Here is a 17,978-nt window from a genome sequence, read left to right as displayed (position 1 = left end):
AAATGACAAGCTTGAAGGAAGGACACGTTGCAAAACAGTTTGCAAAAAAATGACGGAAGGTTAAATCCTGAAGGTAGATATTCCTGAACGGTTCCTTTGATCTGTGTTTCAAAACAAGTCAACTTGAGCTGCAATATTTAGATCAGAAAACAAGTATTGTTTGGATTTTGCACTTCTCCATATTCCATGAATGCTTTGATAAAATGCTTTCAAATACCTTAAAATGAAATAAATTCGGAAAAGTGAGTTTTCAAAGAAAATGCTTTCAAAAGCATATTTAGTTATATTCCTTTGTGGTGGTGATGAAATGATACTGATGGACATTACTATGAACATGATGCTTGGGAAACAATGTGATGTAGTGGTTATGGTATTGGCTTGTCAGCAAGGAAAATCAGATTCTAGATCGTCCTCAGAGGCAGAAGTTCACAGAATGACTTTGGGCCAGTCACTCTTTGTCAGTCCCATTTAATTCATAGGCTTATTGTTATGGAGGAAAGGGAATGGAAGGGGGGACTATTATGTACACAACACATGAACAAAAAACAGAACATAGATCTAACAAATAAATTATTTCCTCCACCACCACCACCTCCTCCTCCTCCTTCTCCTCCATCATGCTGGCGAAGGGACATAAACCAAGGATGTCAAACTCAAGGCTCAGGGGGTGCTTAGATCTGGTCTGTGGGGTCACCCTGGAAACAGTGACGGTGCCTCTGCCAGCAAAAACAGAGCTCACAAGGACCACTTGTGGCTCTCTTGAACTCCGTTTTCACTGGCAGAGGGTTGCAGGAGGCCGTTGCAGCCAAAAATAGAGCTGTGCCCATTTTCGCTGGCAGAGCACTTGGGTTACCACAGGCGCCCCCAACACGAGTGACGTCGAGCTGGCCACACCAACCTTGGCCATGCCCACCCCAGCCCCCTGAGGTCAAACACAACCCTGGTGCGGTCCTCAGTGAAATCGAGATTGGCACTCCTGACATAGACAAATAAAAAACTTTGAAGATAATAGAGATAATAGAGACCAAGCACATGAACATCTGCTTGCTACTAGTTCAAAGCATGCCAACAAATGTACATACATCTGAAAGGTTTTTTTTTTGTTTTTTTTTGTATTTTAGCTAAGAGCTCCAATTGAAGTAGAAGGTATTATCTACTACTCTTCCTAGTATTTCATTGATTACTGCTCTCATTTCTCTTTTATATCTATACCAGCAGGTGATAATATGCACTAGAAGCCAAACATACGTAAGGAGGCTCCTGCTGTCAGTCTCAAAATGTGATCAATATTTTTACTTGAAAACATGCTTGATGAAATTTAAAGGATGACAAAAGAAAGAAGCTCATTATTTCTAAAGGACCAAGAAAATATTTGCAGATTCACCAAATGTGGTATGTTGTCATTGGATTTAATCTAAGCAGAAATTCAGTGCATATAAATTTCCCTTCAATAAATCCTTCAGTATGCTTTTGAGAAAAGATAAGTTAATTGTGACAAAAATTGCAGTTGTTCAGCGGGGGTTGATACATCCAAAGGGGAAAAAAAATCCCGAAGAACCAAAAGGAATGCTGCATCTATTACAAAGTCCTCTGTTCACCCACCCCCCACGAATGAAATTCTAAACCATACATATTTATGAATTTTGCATGCACAATACAGAAATGTAATATCTGCCCAACGAATTGGTTTTATCGTTTCCCTCTAAAATAAACAGAATAAAATGAAAATACAATAATGAAAAATATTACTGTTCTATTTTTATTGTGAAACCGGTGGTTATTAATAAATAAAAGACATTTGAGAATATATGTGTATTATTTATATCATTACCACTCAGAGTTCTGGTAATATATCAAATTATCAAATATAGTATTTGGTGTTAGTATTATTTTCACACACACACACACACACACACACACACACACACACACACACATTTAAACAATCTGTTTCTGTGAAGCAATAAGGTGTGATATTCAGGAAGACAAAGATTTTCTCAAACTGTCAGCCATTTCCTATTAGTTATAAGCAGCTTGTCTTATTTTCTGAGTATAATTGTTAACATTTGTTTTCATCTTGCCTGTCAGATTAATTATCATTCTTTTCAATAGTTAACTTCTCTTGAAATACAGATTCTCCCTTCTGATTCTTGCTTCTCAGAAAGCCTTCATAAGATCCTTTCTGAACCCTTCACACATTGTACTTGTTGACTTCTTTTTCGATATAGTTATTCAAAGAAATTATTTCCAAAACTCCTGTTTTTTGCTTTGAAAAGAACTCCAGTCTGTTATTAAAAGGGGAAGGGGAGTTTTCTTATCTACTGTGCTATGACAGCACTCAAGTTTTCAATTAATGTGAAGGAAGAGAGAGAAAATTATTAGGAACATTTAGTGTTTGGCTCCAGTTAAATGCAAGCATTAAACTAATAATAATCCAGAGTAGTGCTGAGTATCAATTTAGTGAGGGAGGGGGGAAGAATGTCATAATAAAATATAAAAGCTGAGAAACTACACTAAAATACATTATATACTGTAATTTATTAAAAATTCGTGAACTTTCATTGTAAACAGCATTTCTTGTTTCAGCATTTTGAAACGTAAATCATTTTTATATATTTTAATTCCTACTATCGTGACTCACACCCAACTTTGGATAGATGGAGAGGGTTGAGGTAAGGTCTGAAATAAATGGTTTCTATGCCAGCATTGAAAAACAAAAGTCTGAAGCAAGTGCCAAAAAGGCACTCTTTTGGCCCTTTACATTCTGAGTGATTTCAATGCAAAAGTTGCTAACTAAGCAGAAACAGCATCACTGGCAGCTTTGGACATGGGAGAGGAATGATTCAGGTGATTGTTTAGCAGAATTTTGACATGAAAATTGATTTTGAACTATGAATCCTTGTTCAAATGACTTATACACTTGAACCTCACCAAGTAACCTGTACTGTAATCTGATCAACTATGTCTTATATAGCCATCTATGATCCAATTAAAATTTTTCTTTCAAGATATATCAGGATTCCAATTGTGGTTCAGATCATGAATTGCTGGTGGCTAAGATTGGAATCAAATCATGCAACATCAAAAAGAAGTTTGACATACTTCGCTTCCATATATTCAATTGAGATGAAAAATGTATTTGAACTGCTGGACACCACTAAGAAGACCTCAACAAAGTGTGCCAAGAAATTCAATTGACCATCCCTGAAACAGCAGTTGAACACATATCATACAAGGCAGCTGAAAAGTGAAAGTGGCTTTGAGATGACGCTATCAGAATAGCTGAAGGAAGAAAAGTGGCCGAAACAGCCAGCAAATGGGAAGAAGTAAAGACCACTGAATGCAGATTTTAAAAGAGCAGTGAGGAAATGGTACAAGAGGACTGTATGAATGGCCACACCAGGAATGCATTTGTACAAGTCAAGAGGACTTGTACATCATTTATTGTTCATCAAAGCATCATTAAAACCAGTTGGGGAAAGAACTGCCTGACCAATAAGGCGTCAAAAATGATGGTGAGAATATACAGAAGGGCTATATGCCAGCCACAAGGAGGCCCAGACTCCTTCAGATAATATGGAAATGGAAGCAGAAATAAAATCACCAATCCTTCAAGGAATAAGTTTGTGTGAAAAATGAGCCAACTGCCAAACAAGAAGGTCCAAGTATTGATACTATTCCCATGGAACTGCTGAAGCCTTACCACCCATCTCAGGCTTGTATCAGAAATGAATACATGGCCACAGATTTGAAAGTAATCAATATTCAATTGATTGCCAAAAAAAGAGTGATCCTAAGGATTACTTCAATTACTGCACAATTGCCCTCATTCCTCAAACTAGCAAGATGATCCTTAAGGTCCTGGTGGCTCAGCAGACTAAAAGCATTGTGATTAACACCAGCTGTCTGCAATTACTGTAAGTTCGAATTTCACCAGGCTCAAGGTTGACTCAGCCTTCCATCCTTTCTAAGGTAGGTAAAATGAGGACCCAGTTTGTGGGGCCAATAAGCTGACTTTGTATAAACATACAAAAGTATGAAGGCTATTGCTTAATGCATTGTAAGCTACCCTGAGTCTCCGGAGAAGGGAGGCATATAAATCAAATTAAAAAAAAAAAAAAGGTCATATAACATCATCTGATGCTGACCATTGAAAGGCAATTACAAGATATTCAATATGATTTCAGAAAGGTCATTACACTCATGACCAGATTGCAAATCTATACTCGATCATGGAAAAATCTCATAAACATCAAAAGATATTTTGATATTTACATATGCTTTATTGACTACAAGAAAGTCTTTAATTTTGTGGAAAACAGTAGATGTCCTGGGGATGTTAACACATCTGGTCAAGTTGGTGCAGTTACTGTACGTACACAAACAAGAAGTCACTGTGCAAGCATGATGAGGAGACATTGATTAGTCAAGATAGAGAAAAGAGTGTGGCAAGATTGCATCTTTCTTATTCAAACTGTAAGCTGAAATGATAATGAGGAAGCTGGAACTTGATGAATCAAAAATCAGAATATAGGTTGGAGAAAGGAACATCAACAATGTTCTATAAACTGATGACACAACTCTCCTCTCAGAAACCAAAGAATGCCTAAAACATCTGACTAAAAGAATTAAAGAAAAAAGCAAGAAATTGTGCCTTTTTCTGAATATCAAGATATGCAAGATATATAAATGTTAAAATAACAATTCATGGTGAAAAGCCTGGCAACTAAATGCAGATTAGTCCACACTTTTGTGTTTCTCATAGCTCCCTATGGCTATAAAGCTTGAACCATGAAAAAAGCTAGACAGGAGGAAAATCAACACATTTGACTTGCAAGGCTTCTGCACATTGTTTGGACAGCAAAGGTGACAGACAAGTAAGCACTGGAGCATATAAAATCAGGCATATCACTGGAAGGCAAAATCTCAAAATTCTACCTTACTTATTTCAGTCGTGTCATGCAATCGAACTCACTGGAAAAGAGTTATGCTTGGAATAGTCAGCAGTAAAAGGAAACAAAGCCATCCAAAAAAAATAAATAAAACCACAGTGGTTTGACACTATAAATGCCATCCAAAAGACACAGCGGCTAGACACCATGATCCAGGGCATAAAACAATGGAAATAATGGAAAAAAAGCTATACAAGAACAGAAAATGTGGTCCATAGAGTTGCCAAGAATCAGACATGATTGAATGGATAGCATCACCATTGTCTTGGACATTTTATTCTTTTGGTTGTTTGTGCAAGTCATCAGAAAAAATACAGGGGAGATATTGACCTTCCTCCAGTGATGCAAATCATGATGCTATTAAGATCCTTTGAGACTCAGCAATCTCACAGCACAGGGCCAGCCTATGACGTTTTGTTCTCTAAAGGGAAACCTTTATTGCATCTCTTTATTCCTCATTAAACCTGCTGAATGACAACCTGTATTATATTGGCATGATTTGCTATTTTTCCATGACAAGCAATATCAACCACCTGAAGGATTTGCATCATTTTGCCTGAGAATAAAGCTGATCTAGTAACCTTTTTAAAAAAATAAAGTAGCTCAGCAGGAGTTTTAGATCAGAGACTAATTAGCCTTTTCGTGCTTCTTTCATATAGCTCCTAGGAAGCTGGAGTCCACTGAAATTATCTCAGTTGAGTTTACATTCCATTATAATTTACCCGAAGGACCATTCTTGATTCAGTACCTCTGATTTTTTTTCAATCTTGGACATTCCAGAAATGTTGTGTTTAGAAGTTCAGCCACTGTGAAAGATTGGCATAAATGCAAATATTTCATTATATAAGATAAAGTTTGTTGGATGCTATCATTAGTTAATGTCACTTACATGATTAGGAAAATGACAGAGATATAAATATATGTATTATATAAATAAGTTTTAAATACTATGCAAAGGCATGAGACAGAGATGTAGAATAAATAGAATATTAGTGGCATTTAGAGTCTATATGTTAAACAGATGGGAAAGTTTAACAACCTTGCTCAGATGCAGATAGAGACTGTTATTGCTAACATCTTTCCAGATTCCTCATATAAGATTTAGAATGGATTAGTGTGCAGTTATTTTGGAGAATATTGGCTAGGAATTCAAGCTAGCATCTAAGAGTTTTATAAAGGAACACCTTTAGGAGAAAATGCATGGAGACCTGAGATTTTTCTTATTTTCTCAGTCAAGGAATCTTTCTTTATTCAACCAAACTGAAACTGGATTCTAAATGAGGATTAGGTAGCTAAGGTCAGTTCCCCACTGTCCTTGATGAATTTGCATGCATCCTCCTATCCTGTCCTTGTTGAGACACATGTAATAAAAATGTACCACAAAATATTTACAGAGCAAGCCTTAAATGCATGTTAACTTAAAACTAGTCTCTCCTGTGCATTAAGGGGCTTACTTGTGACAGTGTGGTTAGGATTTACAGTTCATAATGTTAAAGATTTGGACAGCAGAGAACCCGACTGTGCATACCTAATACCAATGTCACTACAGAAGAAGACCTTTGAAATTCTGACAGTTCCCCCAAAGATGACACCATAAGCAATGCCTCTACAAAATATTTGCAACACAAATGTTCAGCTGCAGGTAATGTGGCTCTTGTAAAATGTCAATTTGGAACTTGTTTTGCTTTGGTATTAACTAGAGCAGGTAGATTCCAAGAAGACAGTGTAAGTGTAAATAATCACAAAGAGTTTGTTTGTTTATTTATTTATATCCCACCTTTATTATTTTTATAACTAACACAAGGTAGCACAACATGCTTGATATACTTTTCTCTTCCTATTTTCTCCATAAGCACAACCCTGTGAGTGGGGTTGGACTGAGAGAGTGTGACAGGCTCAAAGCCACTCAGCTAGCTTCCATGCCTAAGGCAAAACTAGAACTCATTGACTCAAGTTACTAAATATTAAAACTTGGTACACCACATCAGAAGTCAGTATAGTTGGCATTTTTCCAGAAAATCCCTATTGACTGGACCATTGCTGCATTAAATATATTAAGTGACAGAGTTCCGACCGATGCCCTAATTAAATAATGAGCCTCAAGCCAAGCTTCAAAAGAAATCCAGTTATTTATTAGGAGCGCCATGTCAGCACAAACCAAGTGAAGCCAACTCTGACCTCACTTAGTTCATGCCTTGGCTCTGACCCTGTTTCCCCCTCCCCCCCTAGGTGTGTCATCAGTCACATTCCCCAATGAAGCAATTTCGCGGGCTGTAAAAGTCACCCTCTTTGGCCACTATGGGTCTCCTTGGAGATGGCCTTGACAATCGCAGTCTGGAATGTGCTTTGTTCTGACTGATGTACAAGTTCCTTGATGCAACTGTGAGGCTCGGTTCCCTATCTCCCTGCCTATGGCAACTCGAGATCAGGTCAGGAATGCTTAACGAGTTTATATTAAGCAATAAACAAAACTTTCTCAATGATTTCAGAGCCCTCAGCATCTATCCTACTACTTCTTTTCCTCTCTTAACTGATAGGTTTATGAAGGCTTTAAAATGTCTTAAGGGAAAATTCTTAGCTATATTATATGAAGGAAGTTTTATAAAACTGCATTTATAAAACCCCAAATGCTTCTGGAAACTTTTCTTTCACAAATGTCTATGGAGATTCTCAGTCATCCAGGTCATAGTTGTTGCAAAGGTGCTCTTTCAAGAGCCAACTGGACTGTTTTTTCCTTTGAGGAACATATTTCGCTTCTCATCCATGGAGCTTCATCAGTTCTGGCAGGATGCTGGAGGGTTGATAGGATTAGTTCTGACAAGATGGGGTGGAGAGTTGGAAGGTCATATTTTACTTTGCAATCATCTGGTTGTTAGCATTGTCCCTGACAGTTCTTGAGGCCACTTGAGGATTTATCTGTGCCTTCAGGGTCACCTGTATCAAATGTGGGTGGAATCTTCTTGGAACTGCTGAAAGGACTGCATTGTAGACAGGAGATAGATGGTGTCTTATTCCTCCCCCTCTGTTGAGAGACGGCTGCTCAATATTCAAATGGCTTCTTTCAGGCTCACCAGGCTCAAGGTTGACTCAGCCTTCCATCCTTCTGAGGTGGGTAAAATGAGAACCCAGATTGTTGGGGGCAATATGTTGACTCTATAAACCACTCAGAAAGGGCTGTAAAAGCACCATGAAGCGGTATATAATTCTAAGTGCTATTGCTATTGCAATATTTCATACCAATGGTCTATCCAGAATGTAGATTTGCTGTCTTCAAAAGAGTGACCTTTGTCTTACAAATGCAGATGGATTGCTGAATCTTGTCCTGATGGATTTATTTTCCTATGTTATGCCATGTGTACATGAAGTGATTATTATTTTTTTCACCATTGTACAGATCTGCACATTGTATTGCATATATTGTGTTGCATATATCATATTGCTCAGTTGTGTCTGGGTGTTTTATACTTGGGGTGGACAAGCTTCTATCTTTGTATATTCTTGGACTTAAAGTGTGCTGTTGTATTGATTGTGTCATGTTCTGTTGATTGAAAATCTTCTGGAGCTTTTCAGATATTCCTGCAACATATGGAATGACAACATTGCTTCGTTTGTTGTTCTCTTCTTTTGTCTGTTATGGAAAAGCTCCTGCTGGGTCTTTTTCTGGATTTGATGAAGGGCCAATTGGGATAACTACAAGTTCTGACTTATAAATAGTCCCAAGTCACCACCAAGTTTGCCATTTAATTCTAGCTATTTGAGATTTTGAAAAGCTTAAGAGCCTGACCAGTATTTTGCATGAACCAAACACACAACCCCCAATCTTCTGCTGAATTTCATAAATGACATAACAGTTTTATCAAAAATAAGATGCACAATTTTTCTACTAAGGACAGGAGGTTGAAGATAGAAAAAAAAAGATTACCAAAAAAAAAAAAAAAAAAGCTTAATAAGTAAAACTAAAGTAAATGCAGCCTCCGCATGATTCTGTATTTCAAGGAACTGTTTCATATTCAGAATTGATTTGATTGATTACGTACCATCAATTGGTGTCAACTCTTTGTGATCCCATTTATCCATGATGATCTTCCAATGGTGCATCTACTGCCATTATAACTAAGTCTATTCCCCAGTCATCCTCTTCTTCCCTTTCTTTTTATCTTTTTTCAGCATTTGAGCCTTCTCCAGAGAGAGAGAGAGAGAGAGAGAGAGAGAGAGAGAGAGAGAGAGAGAGAGAGAGAGAGAGAGAGAGAGAGAGAGAGAGAGAGAGAGGTCTTCACATAATGGACCCAAAGCAGGATAATATGGGCTTGGTCACTTATTCATTGAGTGAGAACTCTTGATTGATTTGTTATATGATCCATTTGTTTGTTGTTTCCTTGAAGGTCCATTGTATTCTCAGGAATCTTCTGCCTTCCCTTCACTGTATCTGGAAATATCCATGCTGCTAAACACTCATGGATTTGATTTAGGGTCTTCTTTGAATCCAGCCCCTGATTAATTTTGCCTTTAAATATCAATTACACAGTTTTCAATGTATAAGTGAGGATATTTGCAGAGATCCTCTGCAGGGAAGGCAAGTGCCATAAAACATGTCATGATTTCATTGCACAAATGATGAAAATTAATTCATGTCATGAAATCATAATGGCTTCTACCAGATGCCTACACTTAGCACAATATGTATAAGACCTCTTTCTTCAAAGTTTCAGAGCTTTCAACAATCTGTTGTTTATCATAATTGAGACTGTGCCTCAAACAGAATGCACACTAACACAAACATATTTTGAAGAATTGGAGGATGTTTCCTGCATATGCAACATATGAAATTAGATCCACAGTCTGATTATTTTTAGAATTGATAAAACTGGGCTTCTCTGAACCCGAACTCCAGTCTTTGTATACAGGGAATAGCAAAGAGAAAGATGTTTCAGAAAAATGAACAGTTTAATAATAATAATAAAAAAATAGGCATTAGAGAAAATAATAATACAAAAATCAACATGAAACTACAAATACTCCTTAAAAGAATATTTTAGAACAGTTATGAAAATATTTGCTGAGAAGAAGTTGAGAATAAAAAAATATTTAGATGAACAATATAGAATAGAATAGAATAGAATAGAATAGAATAGAATAGAATAGAATAGAATAGAATAGAATAACAGAGTTGGAAGGGACCTTGGAGGTCTTCTAGTCCAACCCCCTGCCCAGGCAGGAAACCCTACACCACTTCAGACAAAAGGTTATCCAACATCTTCTTAAAAATTTCCAGTGTTGGAGCATTCACAACTTCTGCAGGCAAGTTGTTCCACTTATTAATTGTTCTAACTAGATTAATTGTTCTAACTCTAATATAGACTACTGTTCAAAAACTATTGCTAACAATTATTACTAATATTATTAGAGATCCCAGAATATCCTTTAATGATGACCTGGAAAACCTTTTAAAATTTATATCTTACCTTACCTTACCTTACCTTACCTTACCTTACCTTACCTTACCTTACCTTACCTTGTCTGTCTGTAACAGCTATATCATCTATCTATCTATCTGTCTGTCTGTCTGTCTGTCTGTCTGTCTGTCTGTCTGTCTGTCTATCTATCTATCTATCTATCTATCTATCTATCTATCTATCTATCTATCTATCTATCTATCTATCTACTATCTATCTAACAAAAAGCTTTTATGTATGCTTGCAACATTATTATGAACAACCATATGTTCTCTTAGACATTTCCTCCATGCTATCATTTTCCTTAATTCTTTATATCCCAGCCTCTCATAATTAGCCCTTCAAGATTTAATTCTTTTTACCTTTTTATTATTAAAACCCACCTGTCGTTATCACTCATTTATTTTTATTAAAAACATGCACTGTAGATTTAATACACTTTAATCATCTGCTGTTCTATCTTACAATGCAACAATTTAACTCAACATCTGTTAACGTCACAAATTCTGCCCAACTGATATAACCGAAAAGCAATTATACCTGCATATAAAAACATTTGCAAATTGCTGGATTGTTACTGCTTTCATAAACATAATGCTGGTAAAAAGAAAGGGGGAAAGTCAGTGAAGAAATACTTTAACAGCTTTAATATTATACTAAATACAAGAGTGCAAATTCAAGACCATGTTCTTTTTTTACATATTTTTAATACAGCAATACTCCTACACTCACCACACACATGCTAGGGTCAACAACCACAGCTGTGATGAGGAAATAGTCACATTTTTTCCAGTGTTTCACCTTGAACAAACATGTTTAATCTCCTTTGCATGTTGCTTTCTTCCACTAGAAGCAAAGAAATAGTAATGATAAATGATGTGGAGTATTTTTATGGGATAAAGATACGTGAGCATAAAAATCTTTGTGCAGAATTTTCATTCTATATTCATAAAGAATGGATCTACATCAGGGCTACAAATTTTAAGAGGCCATGAGATGCTTTCAAAGACTTTTTTTTTTCATTTCTTTTTGCTATTATCTATTAAATATCCAGGTGTTTGCAACCCAGATTTGGTACTTCTAAACACAAAGAGAAAAGGAAAATATGAATGTATGTGACAGTATATTTTAAGATCACTTCATTTACAATATAGTCAGAAGTTTATAAACATGCAGCAAAACACTGAAAAATAAATAAATAGATACTTTGTATAGTACTCAAACAACCAAGCTCTCAATGCATTTCTTCAATTATGAATAGGATAGTTAATGAACTCTTACCATACCATTATCATACCATTGTATGTGTTTCTTAGTACCACCAGGAACAACAGATAATAATTCAAATTAGTCCTACTACATAATGATGCCGCCTTTCATTATATAAACTGTGATATTAGTCTGTAGCTGTCAAATCATGCTTGTTCACAAATATTGTGATTTTTATTTTCCTAGGGAATGAAAACATGTTGCACTATTCTGTTATAAGAAAGCCATATGATGAAGCAATAGGACCCTACAGAAATCCTTGTGAATCATATGCTTTGCAAAAAAACCCAACAATCCAGCATTGTACAGGGATATGATACCACTCATCAAATACCTTACTGAATGTTCTATAGAAGATATTGAAGTCCCTATTGGTCTTATTCAAGAGAGGAGGATGCTGATTAAAGAAAAATAAAAGAGATACCAGAATTTATGGATGGAATGCAGCACTTTGATAAGTATTTGATAAATCCAAAAGTGTTTACTTGTATTAAGCAGAAGATTACAGCAACAGATATATTGCTTAACAGTTATCATTTGTGGTTTAACCTTATTGTTGTACATCACACAGAATCTCTTTTGGAAAAAATGGGTAGCTGTATATCAGTGGTGAAATCCAATTTTTTTTACTACTGGTTCTGTAGGCGTGGCATGGTGGGCATAGTGTGGCTTGGTGGGCATGGCAGGGGAAGGATATTGCAAAATCTCCATTCCCATCCCACTCTGGGACCAGCCAGAGGTGGTATTTGCCGGTTCTCTGAACTACTCAAAATTTCCACTACTGGTTCTCCAGAACCTGTCAGAACCTGCTGAATTTCACCCCTGCACTGAGGTGAAAATTTGCTTATTACACTCAGCATATGGTTGAGCTAGAATTTAGCTGAAACCTTCTTATCCCCTTTGTGCATTAGAATTATAAAACATATACTTCACTGATGATATTACCCAATTTAGGTAATGAAACATCTACAAGAAAACAACCAAGCTCAGAGAACCCCTCATTTCAATCCTGAGCCACAAATATTTTCTTTTATTGAGAACTACTTCAATCTTCAGAATCACAAAGGAAAAATCTATATATGTGAACAGGGTGGCCAGGACTGGGGCACAGTAACCCATCTTTGTGACCAAGAGATACAGCCATTCTATGCTAGAGAATTAAACATGAATGAAAGAACAGAGAAGTGTGAATATTTAGCTAAGAAGCAACTACAGGTAATCCCCAATTTACAACTGTAATTGGGATCAATACAGCGAAGCAATTGTTTAGATGTCATGTGACTGCTTTGCTCAATATCCATAATCTCAGCATTTCCAGTTGCATTGCTAAGCTATTTTATGGATTGTTAAACAGATGGAATCCCAAGTAAGGAGCATTGACTGCCTTAAAGGGGTAGGGAAGACCTAGAGAGGTACAGCGCAGGCTGCACGGAAATGTCTTTCCATTCATGAGCTAAAATTCCACCCTGCTGAAATCCAAGCAGGATTTTCAACTCCTGCCTGAAAAAAGAAAAGAAAACAAAACAACAACAACAACAAAAACCCAAAACACCCTGTGTGAACTCCTTGCTGTGCCTTTCTGGGTCCCTCAATCCCTACTGTGCTGCCTCTCTTCTCAGGACCTGAAAATGCTCCCTGCTGAAATCCAAGTAGGATTCAGCCTCTGATGACTCCTTACTTGCCTCTGCACTCAGGGGTTGAAAATTCTGCTTGGATTTTGGCTCCCTCTCATTTCTGGAGGCTCCCTGCAAAAGGATTTCAGCTCTTTGCAAGCAGGCATGAAGGATTTCAGCATGTGCATGCAAATATGGTGCTGAATTCCTTCAGCAGAGATCTCCTGCCAAAGTGTATATAGATGACCAGCATATTTTATATGTCCTTTTTCAGTTTTTCTGGCTTGCTTGTTTACAGCCAAGTGAATTCCTGTCTGTTATCTTGCAGAACTAGTTTTTGATTAAGAACTTCCCCAGAGAAGAACAATTGTAAATCTTTCCCATTTAGGGGAAGAAGTAGAGCAAATGCCAGCGTACCTGATATGAATGAAACCATCTAATGATACTGACTGAAATACAAATCAGAAGGGAAACAGAAAAAAAAAGAAAAGAAAAAGACTGATATTAAGTTTAGTTCTATCAGTAGTTAATTTTATGATTTTCTTTCTTCTGGAAGTCCATTCATGTATATGCTTGTTTTTCACACTGAGGATGATATCAAGTTGGATGTTAAATAGCAAGAAGACTTAAAAATGTAAGAGGGAAAGCTTAGGAAGTTAACCGAATGTGTTTTCAGCTATTCATCACTTGTCAGGTTGCAACAATTTGGTGGTAAAATCAATATAAATGCCACCAGAGGATACGACTCATACCTCAGAATCCAACATTTATAAATGAAGCTAAACTGAGGGAAACTTAATTTGATTTTAAACTTATTAGCTGTGACAAAAGGATTTTTAGAAGTAATGTCCTTTTTTAAAAAATGTCCTCTTCCAGTTTATTTATGTACATGCAATCATATCCTCTCAAAAGTCTCCCTTTGTTCATGGACTGAAATACTAGATCTTTTACAATTTGTTTTTCATCCAAATGGTTTATCATATATGTTGGAGACCCATATTTTGGTTTTGCCTCTTAATAGTTTTATATTAATGGGGTCAAGTTTTCCTTTTGGATGGTGCGGTGGCTCAGTGGTTAAGACACTGGGTTTGTCAACTGGAAAGCCAGTACCCCAGATTTGAGACCAAAGCGCCATGCAATTCTCACCCCACCTCCTGCTAACCTAGCAGTTCAAAAGCATGCAAATGTTAGTAGATAAATAGGTACCATTTCAGTGGGAAGGTAACAGCATTCCATGATGTCATGCTGGTGACATGACTACAGAAATGTCTTCTGACAGCATTGGCTCAATGGCCTTGAAATGGAGGTGAGCACTGCCCCTTGTAGTCAGCAACAACCAGCAAAGTAAAATCCACAAGGACTCATTTATCTTTACCTTAGCAACTTTTCTTTTAGTAGGCATTGTAGAAGAATAGCTCTATTAGTAGATTGATTGATTGATTGATTGATTGACTATGTGCCAACAAGTTGGTATTGATTTTTAGTGATCACATAGATATTCTCCAAGTAATCTGTCTGTAAACTAGTCATTCATGTCTTCCAACAGCAGTTATTGCCATTGTAACTGAATGGTCCCACCTTATTGGTTATCCTCTTCTTCTCTTTCCTCCCATGTTTTCACATATGGCAGGGGTTGGCAACCTGCAGCTCTGGAGCCACATGTGGTTCTTTCATCCCTCTGCTATGGCTCCCTGTTGCTAGTCAGCTCCACAATTGATAGGGCTTTCAGTTAGGACAGGTAGAGGAAAAAAGGATGCTATGCTAGGAGGAGACTATGGTGGGGGAATCGGACTTCTGGTCGGCTCCAGAATTGACGGGGGTTTCCAGTTAGGACCTTTGTGGCTCTTTGAGTGTTTAAGGTTGCTGACCCCTGACATATGGTATTTGAAGGAGGATAACTTGAGCCTAGTCATTTATTCCTGAATAATACTGGTTTGATTTGTTCAATAAGTCATTGGTTTGTTTTCTTGGCTGCCCATTGTATTCTCAGGAGTAGCAGTAGTTGTGGCCAAATATCAGGAGTCTGAAAACACTTTTGCTGATTAACATTATTAAGATGCATAAGCTTTTGTGAACTACAGCTCATTTCATCAGATGAATGGTGCCATCATTCATGGAACCTCTTCTGTATAAGGCACTTTTGTTCTCTGAAATGCGTCCTTAGAATGGACCTTCCAAATGTCTACATCAAATTATGATGGTATAAATGGGAACAAAGGATCAATTGGGGCTCTGATTTGGCATAAGAATGCATTTCAAGGGCATGATGGATAAGATTTCTAAAATATTTTTTTCCAAAGCTGCTGTGACTCACCCAAGATGTGTTTCATCGCTGCTTTTCATGCAACTCATGAAAATTTTCTCATGACTAAAACTGTTTGCAATAATTAGGTAACACTGAGGTAGTTCTCTCATTTCTCTTCCAGCATAGCTTCCCAGTGTAGCTTTGCTATCATCATCATCATCATCATCATCATCATCATCATCATCATCATCATCATCATCATCAGGACCCAGATTGTGGGGGCAATAAGCTGACTTTGTATAAATATACAAAAGTATGAAGGCTATTGCTTAACGCATTGTAAGCCGCCCTGAGTCTCCAGAGAAGGACGGCATATAAATTAAAGCAAAAAAAAAAATCATCATCATCATCATCATCATCATCATCATCATCATCTAATGTTTGTCTGCGATGGAAGACTCACTAGGAGCTATGATACTGTTGGAAGAAATGTTCATTTGGGTTCAGTTCCAAATGGGGAGAAAGATACTGGAAACATGGTGGCTGTTTGAAAAGATGGCTTTTAATGGTGGACAGGACCACATGCTTTGAGATCCTGGGCAAAAAGGCACATGAGAGAGAGAGAGAGGGGGGGGGAGAGAGGGAGGGAGAGAGAGATTGATTTATATTCTGTGTTGGGCTTTGAATTTGAGCTTTGATTGGTTGTCGGACTCCCATGAGGCCATGCAAGGATAACTTTGTAGGTTGTCTGTGTCCCAGGCTTGGTTGAGCCTTGCTGGGTGATGATGTAATGAAAGGGACTTTCAACAATTCCTATTATGGCTCTGCTTGAAGGAGGTAGATCTCTGTTATGTATAATAGACTGGCCCAGGCCTTAATGGCCCATTGACAAAGGTCTGCCTCCCTTTTAGGGAAAATATTCTGCCCTTTTAATATTTCCTAAAATATCTCATTTTCCTAGGAGAGGGGTGGGTGCTGACTTCCTACAATACCGTTTGAACAACTCTGAGTTTCATTGAGAACTTTAAGCCCCTCCACTAAGACAAAGTTTATCATCAGGGGGGCGATTTCTATCCCTGTCATGAGAACAATAGAGTTTGCCTCTCTCCTTGGTCTGGTAAATAGTGAAATACAATAAATCCAAATCCTAAAATGTTTCAATATGCCATTTTCTCTGGTAAAATAAATGTCCTAGTGTGAGATGGTAAGCGGATAATATGCTAATCTGCTAAGAACTGATCTCTCTTCCTGATTATCCTCTATTACAATTGATGAGGTTCAGATTTACAGTGGGTTTTTTTTTTAAAAAAAAAGCACTGCTCTGCAAAATGGGAATTTGTGTTCACAGCCTACTCTTGCTAAAATAAATCAGCTGTGCAATGCAAAAATGAAAAACACCACCACAGAGTTTAAGCTGGAATTTGGCCAGCAGACAACAGCTGACTTAAAAGGAAGCACAATTATGCATGCTTGTTGGGTGTGATAGCAATAAGAATGTCTGAGTTAAACTAGCCAGATGGATTTTTATAGGAAAGCTAATGTGAAATCTTAATGGATATTAAAGTTTCATGTTAGCCTTTGTAAATCAAACATTCTTATATCATTCGTGTTTATTCTCATCTCGTTTCTTTCTTTCTTTCTTTTTTTTTAAAAAAAGAAAGTATCAGTTTTTCATAGACTGGTTGTTTTTCTTTTCTTTAGTGCCTTTAGAGAATACCAGTAAACTCAGATTTTAAATTAGGAATTTGTTTTTATTCTTTGTTTGCATTTAGCTTGCATCATCATCATTTAAGGCATCATAAGCCTGTTTTGTGATGACAACATTCTGGGATTTTGATGACGGTCTATGAAAGTTCCCATTCAAAGCACTGCTTGATGGAATAATAGCGTTTTAAGGGCACGGCGGAAGGTACAGAGGTCGGAAATCCGACGAATCTCCGGGGGCAGCTCGTTCCAGAGGGCAGGTCCTCCCACAGAGAAGGCTCTCCCCCTGGGGGTCGCCAGTCGACACTGTCTAACCGATGGCACCTTGAAGAGACCCTCTCTGTGGGAGCGTACTGGTCGGTGGGAGGCTATTGGAGGCAGAAAGCGGTCTCATAAATATCCAGGTCCTATGCCATGGAGCACTTTAAAGGTAGCGACCAACATCTTGAATCGCATCCGGAAGACCACTGGGAGCCAGTGCAGCTCACGCAGGAGCGGTGCTACATGGGAGCACTATCATCAGTATAAGCAGAGCTATTGTTTTAAGCAAAGTCTGTTTTCTTAGGTTAAAATCAGTTGTGTCAACTCCCTAAGGTTATCTGTATTTTTGATTATATTATTTATTTATATATTCAGTCTATCAAATTATATGACCTTGTGTCTCAAACATGTGTCTCACGGTAGGTAGCAGAGACTAAAAAAACAAACTAAAAATATCATAGCAAGCAATACATTTTGATTA

The sequence above is a fragment of the Pantherophis guttatus genome, chromosome 3 (genome assembly GCF_059756535.1).
Source record: "Pantherophis guttatus breed Tessera chromosome 3, ASM5975653v1, whole genome shotgun sequence".
Classification (NCBI taxonomy): Eukaryota; Metazoa; Chordata; class Lepidosauria; order Squamata; family Colubridae; genus Pantherophis; species Pantherophis guttatus.
This window is presented reverse-complemented; position numbering follows the sequence as displayed.